The sequence below is a fragment of the Mustela lutreola genome, chromosome 17 (genome assembly GCF_030435805.1).
Source record: "Mustela lutreola isolate mMusLut2 chromosome 17, mMusLut2.pri, whole genome shotgun sequence".
Lineage (NCBI taxonomy): Eukaryota > Metazoa > Chordata > Mammalia > Carnivora > Mustelidae > Mustela > Mustela lutreola.
In genome coordinates this window covers 46,865,275-46,880,295 of record NC_081306.1, presented here as the reverse complement: position 1 = coordinate 46,880,295, position 15,021 = coordinate 46,865,275, and the positions used below count along the sequence as shown (strand labels likewise).

Genomic DNA, 15,021 nt, shown 5'->3' with positions numbered 1-15,021 from the left:
CAGCCAGGAAAGCAGGGCCCTCTGGAGGCCTCTGAACTACGCAGGTAAAGGTGGCCGCGGTTGCGGTAGCTAGAGGACGGGTCCCTTCGGCCTCCATTCACCGTCACTCCCCACCCAGAGCCGTGGCTCCTGGACCTGACGATGCCCATCTGGGCCCTTTTCCCAAAGACAGATGTCACCAGGCTCCATCTCCTACCCAGGAATCATACCCCTGCCTGTCACCTCTCCCACGCAAGGGTTAACCACTGGCCACCGCGAAAACAGGCCCCCTCTCCGTCTGCCTGGGGCACGGAGATCAGGGAATTCACTGCTAATCACTGTGGTTGTGATTCCTGATTTCAACTGGCAGCAGAGAGAATTGGACCAGAGTCCCCTGAGAGCAGGCCGCTCCACAAGGCCGACCTCGGGCTTGTTAAACTGTGGTGCTGTCATGCGATTATCAATTTTAAATTAATCTCCCCAGTCTCTTTAAAGCGGTTGCTAAAAATATAATCTCTGGGATATCTTACCATAAGACTTAACTAAAGGGAAAAATTTGGATAATAATTAAGTGCTTCCCTCCATCGAAGCTTCCTGGAAAACACTTCTGGAGACTTGGCTGAGCCGCTGGCAGCAAGAAGACCAGCCAGGGACAGTCTCGGGGTCTGAGTGAGCTGGTTTCTATGTTACGCACTTTCCCTAAATAAAACTTCCAACAGGCAGTATGCGTTTGGACAAAAGGTTAAAGATACAGTACTACACTGTATTAAAACAAATCCTTCCCTATTTTTAACCCAAAGAGGTTTGGGAGGGAAAGCCAGAAAAAATTGTCTAGACATACTTTTGCTAAGCTCACGAGGGAGTCGTTATAAATTCACTTTATGGGGACCTAATCAAGGTTATATATACAACACTTTTTTTTTTTTTTTTTTTTTTTTTTGGTAAGGCAGCAACATGGTGGGACAATTTGAACGGAGCTAAACAGAGTTCCTGGTCATAGGGAAGGGGCTCGCTGTGCAAACACCTCTAGCCCTGCAGCGGGTCGAGTCAAAACAGAGGGGGTTTCTGAGAGCCTCAAGGAACCATAAAGAAGGCAGGCCAACAGGGATCCGGTAACAAAACCCGCCATTCTACACGCGCCGCAGCTCTCCGCCTGATGAAAAGGCGTCTACAACCTGGAGTCCTGGGAAGTGGCAAGTCTCGAGTTGCCCCCCCGGGGGGAACACCAGCGGTATTTTTCCTTTCCCCTTTTGCTGACCTTCCTGTGTCTTGGGGCAGCGCAGTGGGAAGACTGGGTCATTTAAAGCCAGAGCACGCGCTCGAACCTGTGTGTTTTCCACGTGCGGTTGACCAGCTTGGGAATGCGGGCCTGGAGGACCCTGGAGGAAGCCCTCTGCAGCTCCCTCTATACTCTGCTTGATGAGGCCCGGGTGGGTGGGGGAAGGGGGAGCCCAGGCAAGAAGAGGTGGGGGAGGGGTACGGGTCTCAAAAAGGCCGAAAAGATGGGCCTTTCCTGCCACTTCCCCATCACGACACTGTGCCTTCCTCTAGTGATGACCGTGAAGAAAACCCCCACCTTTGTCAAATCCCATTCACTCGGGACCTTCCTTCCTTGGATGAAAACAGAGAACGACATAATGTGTTCCCTCTGCTGACAACCAGACGCGCGACTTGGAGAAAACTACTCCATGCGTGTCGTGGGCCTCCGCGGTCCAAGGAGCGGGTTGGGGTTGGGCACGACAAGCCCCAGAACTCTGGTTGCATCATTCTGGGTGAAAGCAAATGTTGCCATGCACCCGCCAAAGCTCACTTTGGGCCCCGCCTTGACCAAGGGATAAAAAAAAAAAAAAAAACGGAACAGGGGACTTTAAGACAGACATGGTTGAACCGCAGGAACAATGTAAGATACAAGGGCTTAAAAAAAAAAAAAAAAAAAAAAAAAGAGCCAGCTATACCATAGCAGAAGATTGCCAGAACGGAGATGCAAGAGAAGTGATTGTCAAGTCTTTTTTACACCCGTGGAAGGTTCGGTTCCTCAGATCTTCGCTGGATGAATACAGCTCCCTGAGAGTCAGGGTCGACCTGTGTTAGAGCTCTGGTGAGGTGGGGACGGGGTCGGGACGGGGACCGTCTCTGGGGTGGACTGCAAACCGGGTGCGACTTAAAGATAATTTGTGCAGATTTCGTCTTTGCTGGCCCAGGGAAACTTGACTTCCGTTGTTGTTGTCACAGATCTACTTGTAAGTCTGAGAAGGCTGCGGACCGTCTTCGGAGGCTAGGGTACAGGTGCCCCAATAGACACAACTTGAAACCCACAGTCACGGGAGCTCAGGGCTCCTGGGAGCTTGCCCACAGATTCGGCAGCAGCACGTTCGTCAGAGACAAAACCCCCGGTTTTAGGCCCAGACCCTGGAACATCTGTTTGCTCTCCCGCTGCCTTGGAGGTTTTCGGGTTCCCATTTTCTCAAGCAGAAATGTATTCTTCAATGAAAACACAAGCAATTCTATAGGGAGTCTGGTGTATTTGGCCAGAGAGCAGAAGATCAGCAAACAGAAGACCTGGGTGGTTGGGGGGGGGGGGTAGCCCTAACGGCCTGAGCACCTTGACGGGTAGGGCCTGGAGCCTAAGCCTTCATTCGGAACCCTTGTTTCCAGGAGAGAATTCCTCCCAGCAAATAAGTAGGCGTCCCGCTCTCCATGAGAGACTGCCCTCTTTCTGACCTACTCTGTCCACCTTTCTGACCTGCCTTCCTTCCCAAAGAACTAATAGGAGATGCGGCGCCAGGCAGCGGGGAGGACGGGCAGGAAGCACCTCCAGGAATGTCAATGACGCCGGGGCGCACGTACCTACCCCATTCCTATTCAGCAGGCAGCCGAGCTCCTGCGCAGGGCACATCTGCATAGCTTAAGGTCAATACGAGACCAGCCCGCTTCCAGGGCCGAAACTGCACTGCTCAGGGCTTACAAGAACAAAACTGTCAAGTGTGTTCGCTCTAATTGGCACTGGGCTGCTGGCAGCTAAAAGACGGGATTTTCTTTGAGGCCCGGATGTTAGAGAGAAGTCTGGCTCCAACAAGCCCACGCTGGTGCAATGTGGAGGCGCTGTGTTCTAGAGAGCCACGCCGCTGAAATGACTGGATCCCTGGGGATCCGGTCCCAAGATCCAGGAGGAAAGCCTCTCAGAGGCTTGTCCCATCCATGTCACGGAAGACAACCTCTGCTTCCTCCTTCCCGGCGGATTAGGAATCACGCCGGAGGAGCGGAGAAACGGTGGCTTAGGCCAGGGTCTCCCCCACTTCCCACTCCAGCCAGTTCGCCACCCAAGTGGGTCCAAAAACGTCTCCTCGACAAAGTGACAAACGAGACACGAAATCAGTGGGACCGTGAGTTCAATCACTTAAGCCTGAGTGGAGAAAGCTCTGCAAGATGGATTCCATCACATTAAATAGCTTGACTCATGTCAGGGGAAAGCAGTCTACAGACCACCGGAGGCAACGCTTGAAAAGGTGATGTATTAACTGCAAGCATTCCGTCCTATCTCTGGACACTTGAAACTCATGTCCCCAGCACTTACGAGGCTGTGGCGGCATGTTTCTTCAGGGAAGATGTGACCGAGACTGCTACCCTGGTTTCTGGGGCCGTAAGGCAAACAGGAAGAAACAAGACGGCACCAATGTGTTATGAGCAAACTGCTTAGGGAAAGGAACTGTATTGTTTCAAGGAAAAAAAAAAAATCAACCCTCACGAGTGAAAGTGTTCATCGCAATGATGGTTGGATTATTATTTGGAAAGATTAATATTTGCTAATGTGAGATTATCAGCATTGCATTTTGAGACAGGAAAATCGCTGAATCTGATTTAGCGATTAGTCCCCCCCCCCCCCAAGGAAGGAGAATATACCTTAGGAGTCTTAAATCTGTTAGTCTAGTTTTAGCTAACAGCATCCTTGACCAAGAAAGTACTCAGAGGGAGATAACTTACCGGAGGGTATGTTTCAATGCAACAGAGAGACTTTATTTAAAAAAAAAAAAAAAAAAAAAGCATGACGATAACATGGCTAACTGTGGACCAGAACAGCCTGGTAAGGTCTACATAAAGGCCTTATTTCTTAACTCTATCAGAACTCGGAAAAAGGAGGGAAGAGGAGGGTGCTGTGTTTTATTTTATACTTAACTCAACAGCCCAGTTTTTTCAGTGCTCTGGCTGACTTTCTGTATGGTTGGAAGAAAAAGAATTATCTTGGCAAGATGAGGTAAGAAGCGTCTCAGACTCAGAGTGAGGACGCTTGATCTCTAAGGCCATCTTCATCCCAGGTAACTGCATCTGTCAAAAGAGAGACCGTGGGGACGGACAGTGTGTAGAGCTCATCCTTGCCCTGCACGGCGCCCATCACCGCTCCATCCGGGCTTGCGTTCCCTCCGGCCCCGGGGCACTCAACACAGCCCTCCCGGCAGCCACCTAACGGACGAGCAACAGCACACTTGAAACCTATCAGCCAGCCCTCGCCTGGATGAACTTGAAGGCCCTCTCTAGCTTTAAATTTGTAGGGAATCTTCTATAAATTATTTTCGTATCCCACTAGGAGTCTACCGGGGATAAAACATATATGGACAAAAGACCATTTTACGAGCTTGTCCGAGATGGGGAAAAAATGGAAAACGTGGCTTAGTGAATTGTTTTCATGGCTCCAATGATTGGAGAAATAGAAAAACAAGGACTGCCATGCCTCAGAGTCTCCAGGGGCCAGAAACACTGTATGCCCGTGAGCTAAGTAACTAACTCTTGCCACAGCTGGGGTGGTACGTCAAGTGTGTCGCAACCTTGTCGATAAGCCCAAAGTGCCCATGGCCTCAGACAAGTCAATACCTGTGTACTTAGGCAGCTGGAGTGGGAAGAGGTACTGTGGTGTATCATCTGGCCTGCCTTGGACCAAAAAGTTGTTCAGGCAGCTTTGGAGATAATGAAAAGAAACACCTTTGGAAAATTGCTGGTAGACGAGAAACAAAGACATAGGGCAGGTAGGTATTGTACTGGTAAGAACGGGATTTGTGTGCCAGCCACCTGCCACTTACTTAGAGGGCCCCAAAGCTGGCTCTAGGCTCCCAACAGCCACTTGGAAGAAGGAAATCGACTCAGTCGTGCAGTGCCCGGGCGCCACCAGATACAGAGAAAGCAACTATTCCTGACTCTACAACCAGAGGGCTGCTTCTCCCAAGGGTCTACACAAAGAAAACAGCACACAAGGTGCAATATAATCTTTTGCCCCGCTCGTCTGGAGGTGCCGGCAGTGAGTCCCACGTGGCCGCTGCAGTCTCTGCAGAGCTCACGGCCCCAGGTGCCATCCCCAGGCAGAATGCTGTGAAGGTTAACGCTCTGGTTCTCGGGTGCCTGGGCTTACTCCAGTGGACGTGAAGAAGTAGTATTTCCCAAACTACACAGGGCAAGGGATGCATGAGACGTTAGCAGATATTCTAAGGTCCAACCTGTTTGGTAAACACAGCACACTATGACCACGCCCGCCCCCGCCCCCAAACCGCCACCTTTCCAAATAAGTTTGCTTAATTTGATTTAACTCAGTAATTCTACAGATTTTATTTTTAAGTACTCTCTACACCCAACGTGGGGCTTAAACTTAAAACTGTGAGCTCAAGACTCGAACAGTCCACCGACTGGGCCGGTCAAGATTCTTAACAAAATCCTCCATCTTTGGGACACCTATTGGCGTCTTACGGCAAATTCTCCCAGGCAACGCTTCAGAAAAATGCCAATCTAGAGGAAAAGGACTGCGTATCTCTACAGGATCTTTCCACAGCGTGATTTCTCTCAGTGAAGTTTCGAGAGAAATTTTTTTTCTCGAAGTTTTGAGCCTAAGAGGCGTCTCGCGGTGTACGGGGAAGGCTCCGGTTCTCCGTGGCCAGCTGGAAGGGGAAGCCCCAACGGTAGCCACACTGGATACATGGACAAACCAAGACTCTAACAGCCGTAAGCCCAACCTTCTAATGAACGAGCGGTCGGGTTCCATAACATCCCCTCTACACTCCCCCAGCGGAAACGCTACGATGGGCCAAGGACAAGATGGCGTCTTCAAGGTCGGATGGAAGGGTCCCTGTGGTACAGGAAGGAATGAGTGGTTACAAGAGAGCTGAGCCAGGGCAGCTCCTGGATCCCTCCCTTTGACCTATTTCTTTTCTTCTTCTTTTTTCTTTTTCAATCTCAGGGGGCCTGGAGGAGAGCAGGCCACTAGGGCCGGTGCCAGTCTGGGGCAACAGGAGCCACCGAAACTTACTCAGACAGGCCAGTGGGGATTAGACTCGAATTTGGGACCAAAGACTCAGCTGGTAAAAATATAACCCGCGTCTACCTACCGTCCCCTTTGGAAGCCAAGGGGGCCGATTTGGGATCTGGATCCCAAGACACAGTTTCTCTCGAAAACCCAATGCACAGGGTCTTCCGAATCCAGGAAGCACTGACCATAGACCCGAAGAACGACGACCTCCCGGCTAAGCGGGGACAGCGATGCTTTCTTTCTCCGGGAGTAATGACGACCCCTAACCTGAAATGTTAAAATAAAGTATCTCCCAAACATCAGAAGACCAAACCCTTAATGAGAGGCAAGGCAGGGCTGTCAGCAAGCGTGCTGGGTGGTAGGGAGCCAGCGTGCAATGGCCCTGCAGTATATTACGGGCGGTTATTTCTGAAGTTCCCATGATACGCCCCTAATGGGTGTAGGTATGTGCTGACTTCCAAAGTGGGACTGACAGGCCCGCAGTTAACTGTCATTTCCATCACAGACTTAATAGCTTTGCCAGGCATCCTCCCAGCAAACGAGGAGAAGAAAGGTCTTGCTATATGACAGCATTCAAAAAGAATGCATGTGGATGCCATTACGGTATTGAAAGTGTCAGGTGCCGGCAGAAGGGCCCTGATCAGACAGACAAGCATCGGGCTGCGTGCTTTAAGGTTATTTGAAGCCTGTCATTTCCATTAGCTAGCTAACCACAAGTGGAGTCATTCATTAGCTGGCTTTCTTTAGTACCAAGGTGGGGCTGAGTCTGGGGGGTGCGGGCGGGAGAAGCCGGAGAGGCCCGGGCTTGGCACTTTTGGTTCCTACCCTATTAGCAACTCATGATGGCTGGCGAAGGGAGGGGGTGCACGCGGGCGGCAGTGCCCCATGTGCCTGCTCATTAGTGCCTGGCAGTAAAGCGCAGAAACGAGTGGACATTGGCACAGGCTGGCTCTCTGCTCCTGGAGAAGGCCAAAAATAATCTCAGTAGATTTAATTAAAACTGCGGCGAACAGATGGGGAAGATGGAAAGAACTCCAGCCGGAGACACTCGTCGGTCCGGGTCTCCGCGAGCGCTTTAATGAAGCCTTCGCTGTCTGCGGTCCCCGGACTGACACCTCCCTTTCTGGTTATGCAACGGAGCGGAACGATTACCCAGCAGCTCCGCTTCAAGTGGCAGGGGGTTGCTTCCCCAGGACGCGCATGGCCTGACCCGGCGCGGCTACTGCAGCAGGAAAGCAACGAGCAGACGAACAGGCCCTCCTCTCTGTCTTGATCTAACCCCAGAGAGAGAACGGGCGGTCAGGTGCCAGGGGAACGTCTTCTCTGTAGACGGAGGTGGTGGTGGCGGGGGCAGGGGGCAGGGGAGAGGGGAACCCCGCAACCGACTAGAGATTTAAGCCCCCGGGTCCAGCTAAAACAAAGCAGCTCTGTCCAAATCGGGTCAGCGGTCTGCCCTAGTTAGGGGCTCCTTTTATCGTTCTCTGCAGCACCGCAAGCCAATGGAGAATGGCAGGAGGCAGTCCTAACGCACCGGCCAAGTTAAAGCCCTGCCTGTGTGAAAGCGGAAAACCCAGCACGCGTGCGCACTTCCCAGACTGACCTGCTGGCAGATTTTAACGGAGAAGCCCAAATTTCTGGTGCTAACAGCAAAACAGGGGTTCAAAATCTACCTGCACCCAGAAATCTAAGTACAGAGACGGCAAAACCCGCCTGTGAATACGCCGGGAGCCACGGATACAGCACCTGAAGCCAGAGAGAAGCTTGCCGTCATCAAGGGCAAGGAGAGCTTCAGGAGACGTCTTTGGGGCGGGAACTCCGAGGGAGTCTGGGAAAAGATTATTGGCACATGGAGCCCAGAGCTCTCCCCACAGGGGCATTCCAGGTGTCCTCTAAACACTGAATGCTTTAAAAAAAAAAAAAATCTTTTTTTCAGATGTTAGCAGAGATTGGTACTGCTGGTCTGTTTTTTTTTTTTTTTTTTTTTTTAATATATGCTCCCAGGAAAGGAAGGGTGGATGCCTGCTTACATAAGCCCCTAGGAATGTCAGGTGTTGAAAAGGTCTGTTGGCAATTCCCAAATGACTGTGGGGTGGGGGGACAGGACGAGATCTTGGTGGCTCATTGCATCACTAAAGCACATTTTAAATGAAACGGAAAACACCTCAGGCCTCCCACGTCCACAACCAAGTGCGTGCTTCTACACTTCACGGAGAAAGGGGCCGTCCTAATGCATCAAAAGAAACCCGTCTTCGCTTAAACAGTCGTATCCTCTAAAGTTTGGGGAACTGATGATGATGGAAACTTTTTTTTTTTTTTTTTTTAAACCAAGAAAGACCAGGAGTACATGGAACCAGGAAACATAATGAATTCTTTGGAGAAAACCAGTGGCATTTTTCAACTAAAGTTTCCCTTGAAACTAGTTATGCAATGGTGTTAAAAAAAAAAAAAAAAAAAAAAAAAAAAAAAAAAAAAAAAAAGCTTTTGCTCAGCTAAGTTTCCGACTATATTAATCTCATTATCCTTTGAACCGTATAACCAGCAATGCCAAATGCAATTTGTATTCTGCAGCAAAGCGAATGCTCTAAAATGATTATCCCAATATGAACCGTGGCAATCCTTGATATTGTTGGGTCTGAAAGGCCGTCGAACCGCTGAATACTGTTCCCATATGCCTTCTGAGTTTCATGACACAACGTTGCGTCTGCTTTGCAAGGGATAAATTAAGCGTGTGAAAGTCTTAGCAAAGCCCTCATTTTCCAGTTAATCAAATCTCCCCTAATCAAATTAGCACACATAATTCCTCTGGATGCATGGCACAAAAAGTGCATTATCCCCTTCTTTGGAGTTGAAAGGGAGAAAACAGCATGGTGCCTTTCTCCTTTGCTTGAGTGGGCCTAAATAGAGGGGTTCTTCAGAAAGACAGGTCGAGGAAAACTTTGGCAGCGCTGACATTCCCAGCTCATTAAATCCACTGCGTCTGCGGCCACCTCCGGGGACCAGTGAAGCATTCCGTAATGAGATACTTGTTTAATTTTCCTTCAAAGGCCGGACATCTGTGACAAACCTCCCCACTCCAACCCCACACAGGCAAATCTATCAATAGGCCTAAGGCCTCTATCTGGTTTGATGGAGTGTTTTCCATTGAATAAACTAGATAATAAATTTTGAGGAGAAAGGAACAATTGCCATTAGCTCGGTTCTCTCCAAAGAGTCGAAGTCCATCATGAAAATTCAATAGCGCTGAGCTAAATGGATAAATGTTCACAGTCAACCTTTTTTAATTGATTTCCCTTCATGGAATGATCTAGTCTCTGAAGCTAGCCGTCCCAGAGCCCCTCTTTAACCTTTCTTTTCATTCCAAATACATTTAGAAGCCCCGAACAAAAAGGAATAGCTAAAATATTAATCTCCCTTGAGAGGAAAGGCCTGCAACAGACCAGATTTTCAGATCAATCCCCAACAGTGCCCGTGGCCTACAAAAGAATGAAACACACTTTTAGCTCTATTCAGTATGGCACCGATTCTGACCTTTATTGAAAACCAACCACGACATCCTGACAGTGGCAGGGACTAGAAAGCCTTCCTCGCATAATAGGAATTCAGTGCCGGTACTGTCAGGCCTCCGGTGCAGTCGGTTCTGCTTACCCCGTAATGAGGCCTGGAACACGCATAATGAAAGCTGTCTCAACAATATTTTCACTTTAATGCTTTATTATGTCTAGGAATATGTTTTAAGTAGTAATATTTCACTTTCTCCCCCCCCCAACCCCTGCCTTTCTTAGACTCAATTTGCTGGAACCCTTCAAAGGCACATGAAACAAGCTATTATGATCGTTGCCGTTTCGACAGCGTGTAAGGAATTCATTAGAAGCACGTCGCAGGACCTCGCTGTTCTCCACCCACAGAGGTGATCCGCGTGTCCCCTCCGGAAACATGAGCGGCCCCTCCTCCGCCTCCCACCTCATCCACCTGGGGCGGGCGCCCGGGATGGCGTCACACGCCTGGCATCGGCTGAAGGCGGTCATGGGAATCCCGTGTGCCCACCGGCACCGTCCCCTCCCTCTGGGCTGCCACAGCGAGGCCAGATGAGTCCCCAGGACCTGAACTCCTAACGAGAGAAAAGTCCCAAAGCCGCCAGGAGCCTCCCGCACAACCGCCATCACACGCCTGCGTTACTTCTGCGCTTGGCGAACGTATCGGCCGCATGCAGACGTGCAGTCATCTCCTGTAGTTTAGGGCAAATACACGAATGGGTGAGTTTCCCCTTGGGAGCGCGGAGGAGCTGCTCTGCACGGCACCCAGGTCTTTTCCCTCCTCCTAAGAGGATCAGAGTCCTTCCGATCCCACCCGTGACGGCTGCTAGACGCAGCGGGAGCGAGTTCTTGGGCCGCTGCTTTACCCCCAGCAGAGGTGTGACCGCCCCGTGTGTCGGGAGCCGAGGCCTGTGCTGGTCCCGGGCCGGACGCGTGTCCCTCTCGCACAGCCACAGCAGCCCAGCAGCCCAAGGCTCCCCCATACCGGCAAAAGTATGGCAGCTTCCCGAGCAGGAAGCCGAGGACGTGAGTGTGCGTCCCCTTTCGCCGGCCAGAAACCGTTGAACATCCCCTTGTGGTTATTACAGCAAAAAGTCCAGAAACCGGGGGGCTTATCTAACTCCCAGCCGCCTCTCTTCCGCCAAAAGGGTCTTACGAAGAGCCTTCCCAGGGTGAATGGAGATGAATTTCACAGAACGCTGAGGAGAGGAGTGGGGGTCGCACGGCCCCCGGGCTAAGGAGCATCGCGCTAGACCTTCCTGCCTGCCGGGGACTGTGCCGGGCGCCCGACTTCCAACTCTCTCCTTTAATCCTCTTAAGAATTTCTGAAGCTGATAGCACTTTCCTCCTACTACAGATGAGAATGTCAAGTCCCAGTAATCTGCCCCAAGTCCTACTTCTGGGGAGTGACTCAATCTCGTTTGTTTGTGGTCACACCTAAGCTCCTTCAACTCATCTTTATTGGCCTTTTAGTTCAAAGGGCTTGGATCAACGCAGATAATAATGTCAAACCTCTGACTTCTGTTTTTTTCGTGCTCTCATCCTGCAGATACACACTGAGAGTGTCTGTGTACTAAGACGTGTCATCCTGAAGATCCTCCAGGGCGCGAGACAGAACCAGAGAACAGCAGAAGGAGCTTGTCCGTGAAGGGCGGTTCCAGAGATGCGTGCGCGAGGCCTGGGGGGGGGTGGTTTGGAGGAGAGATGGGGTCAGAGGCAAGACGACAGACGGAGACACGCTGTCAAGGGCCTTGGGTGCCCTTGAACCCTAAGGAAACTGGACTTGGTCGTAAGTCAACAAAGAGCAGAGCGGAAGAGAAGAGATCAGACGGGAGACGGGAGCGCCACGGGAGAAGGGGACCCTGTCGTAGGCGAGAAGGAAGGAAATACACCGTAGAGCCGGCAGGAGCTTGAGGAGGTATGGAACGGAAGGCAAAGGAACATTCGCTGGGAGCGAAGGAGCAGGAGAGGAGAACGCAGGGGCCGGGGTGGTTACACGGTAAAGGTCAAGACCTCGTGGGTGGACACTCTCCCCGCAAAGCTAAATTTTGGCCATTTGTGTTGATTCTGGAACAGCCGGGACAGGAGTCCACGAATCACTTTCACAGCGAGGCGCTTCCCAGGTCCAGGTTCTCCTTAGACGAGTCTGACACGGGCGGCTTGAACGTGCCGGGCTTCCTCGGACATCCAGCTGCAGGAGCCGGGGACAGGGAGGACCCCGGGGCAGAGAACACCCGCGAAAGGGACCCAGTCATCAGAGCCAGCGGGAAGACCCGTCACGTCACAGAGGGGCAGCAAGGGTTTCATGCACTCTCACGGCCGGAGAGGACCCCTGCAGGCTGGACCTCCCCGGGCACCCCCGGGCCGAGATCCCCCGACACCTTGCGACTCGTGCAAAGCAGGAGCTCAGGGACTGTGTGCCACCCCGCCCCCCTCATCCTCTGAGCTCTGCTCATTAACTCTAACAAAGAATCTTAACAAGTTCCTTTAGTTTTGTTTTGTGAGAGGAAAAAAAAAGAAAGAGAGAAAGGCCGCGAGACATGTACCAGAATAACCAGCTTTAACAAATGGCCGCTGGTTTAAAAATAGTGCGGGGGGTTTAAGCTTTTGCCTTCATCTCAGTGGTTGACCTTGCTAATACAGTATGTAGATCTCTTGCCAACTAATCGGCCGACTGTAAAGCACGGCTTCAAGCTGCGGCCAATGGTCTGTAACGGGAATGAATGAGAGGGTTTCGGCAGCCAGGATCTGGAGCCTGCTATCTGTATCTGACAGCTGTCACCCACGCGGCGGAGGCCAAGGCCTAGACCTTCATTTAAAAGCAGCATGGCTGATCAGATTACTGGGACAGTGTGTCAAAACTGACTGCTCCGAACTAGGGAGACAGAAAGTAAATCTATAAATAGCCATCTTGCCGCCTCCGTGAGCCACTGAAGGGTGACCGACACGGAGCGGCAGATGTGAGGTGTGGTTTCCGCGGCCGGTGGGACACAGCCGCGGCCGGATCAGAAGCCTTGCTCTAGGACACAGCGCGACGGAAAGATCGGCTTTCCGGACAAGAATTTAAAAGAGCTGCATTCTTGGCCATGGTAGTGGTCACCCGGCAATAATTGGTTTGAACCAACTTTACGAGCTAACAAGGCTTCCCAGCACTTAATAATGGCCTCGGGGCACAGGGGCTCAGCAAGTCACCTTTCCCATAATGTGCCGGCTGCCTGCTTCCTGCCGTCCGCGGGGACCGCCGGTGCTGGAACACACAGAGTGATAAAGTCAGAGGCTCTCCACTGGAGATCTATTATCGGTGTCTACTGGGTCTTCAACCAGAACCGCGGCGCCGAGTACCGGGGGAGAACAGAGCGTCACGAGGTTGAGTTATCTACGAGCGTGCTGAGAGCGTGGCCTAGACGCCGGACATCGGCGGGTTGTAAATGAGCCGGCTCACATTTTATAGTATGTACCAACCCTTCCAAGAGCCAGCTGTCGCTCTTCAAGGTCTCCGCTGATAAAACCAGGATGTCCAAAGATTTGTCAACAACCGCAGAAGGTAATCCCGCGGTCACGTCGGAGGGGGACGGAGCATGTGCTCCCTCGACCTTCTGCAAGCTCGCCGGGCACGCGGGCGGTGAGGGGCGCGGGAGAACAGGAAACAGGAGGGACAGTGATTTTTCTCCAAGGCGGGGGCCACTGCCCTGGCTCTTTTTTTAAAGGTTCGGCCAAAATAACACTTTTCACGAATAATAAGAACATCGAGAGAAATAAGGTTCAGAGCAGCCAGCGCAACCCTCTGCCAGGCGCTGTTCCAAGAGTCTTCTGTGGACGACCCAGTTAATCCTCACCCCCTCATGGGACAGGTACTCACGGGAGCCCCGTTTGGCGGATTTAAACCCAAAAGGTTCCATTCACCACTCGACATCGGACAGCTGGTAAGAAAAGTCCGGGGTCACACTCGGGCAGGCCGGCTTCAGAGCACTACACGTGCGCATCCTCACCGTCCACCCCTGCAACCGTCCCCTCACGGAGACCCAGTGTTGGAAACCATGCTAGGACGTAGGGAAAGAAAAGATCCAAGCATCCCCCTCAGAACTATGTTGGAATCAAAAACAGAGCAGAATAAGAAGGCCGTCTCTCTGTTTCGACGGTTGGCTCTGAGCAAGTTCATTCTGCCATGTTTATGCAACAAGCGAATCCCAGTGCCTCCGTCTCTGGGCACCGCGCTGGGCTGCGGGGTACAAAAAACGAGCATGAAAGAGCCCCGTGAGGAAGCCAGGCTGGTGTTTTTCTTCTCATTGGGGGAAAGGGCCTGCCCTGGAACGCCACTTGCCTTCCCCTCTTTGGGCATTAGAAAACACCTTCTCCCCAGGGACTGCAGCCGGACAGCGAGGGGCGTACCCACGCCCTTGCAGGCCAGTGGGAAACGTCACCAGGAAGAGCTCTGAACCCAGCCGAGTTGATAAGCCTTCAGGCTGACATTCAGATCTCTTTATGGGATTCCTGCTGGCCATTTGGGGGCCCCTGCTGGCACTCTGCGCTGCCCAGAAGACAGCAGAAGCCTAATTAAAAAATCACGTGTGTTCCCGTGGCTTTAAAAGCATCACAGTGGCTGGCCGTCATGTCTCTTGGAACCCAAGATGCTGAAGCTGAGAGAAGTCACTGGAGATCGTTTAACTCGACCTCGACGGATCCGGAAGCGGGAAGCCCCCTCCTGCGCCCACTCTCCCCGCCCAGAGGTTAAGTGCCTCGTCCAAGGACAAACAGTCAGAGGGGGGCAGAACCGGGAGGGAACCCGGGGCGGGCACTCCCCATGAAAATGTTTTTCCACAACCCCGCGGAGCTGCCCGTGGAATAAATGCAGGGCTATGAAATCGGCAAATTCAATCAAGTCAAATGTGTGTTTTTGAAAGAAAGTCAAGAATGAAGAAACAGAGTTTGAAGAACATTCAACATTCATGAGCTGTGCCCATTTCAGGTCGCTGGAGAGGTTTCTCTGGGGCAAAGGTTTTCTTAATACAGGGTTTCATTGGCCGGTTGGCTCGAGACGTGCACACACTGATATTTTGCTTCCGGCAATACCTTAAACCCCCAGTTAGGCAAGTATAAAAAACGGCAATGGCCTTGAGAGTGCGGCATGGTTTACACACGGCACACGCATCGAAGCGGATTTGGAGCAATCTACGAGGGACCCGATGCTTTCCCACCTACTGACATTTACAAAGCAGTTTAAAT

General features: G+C 51.7%; 1 protein-coding gene and 1 long non-coding RNA gene across 8 annotated transcripts in view; both read right to left on the bottom strand.

The window, feature by feature from the left end:
* Positions 1-15,021, bottom strand: part of AUTS2 (activator of transcription and developmental regulator AUTS2) — a 1,064,120-nt gene that overhangs the window by 176,937 nt on the left and 872,162 nt on the right. The gene's annotated exons all lie outside the window — the stretch shown is intronic.
* On the bottom strand, positions 5,548-8,708 carry LOC131819582 (uncharacterized). The gene is made up of 3 exons (XR_009349246.1): positions 7,866-8,708; positions 6,345-6,532; positions 5,548-6,085 (listed from the first exon to the last, which is right to left on the bottom strand). It is a non-coding gene; the product is annotated as an uncharacterized LOC131819582 (long non-coding RNA).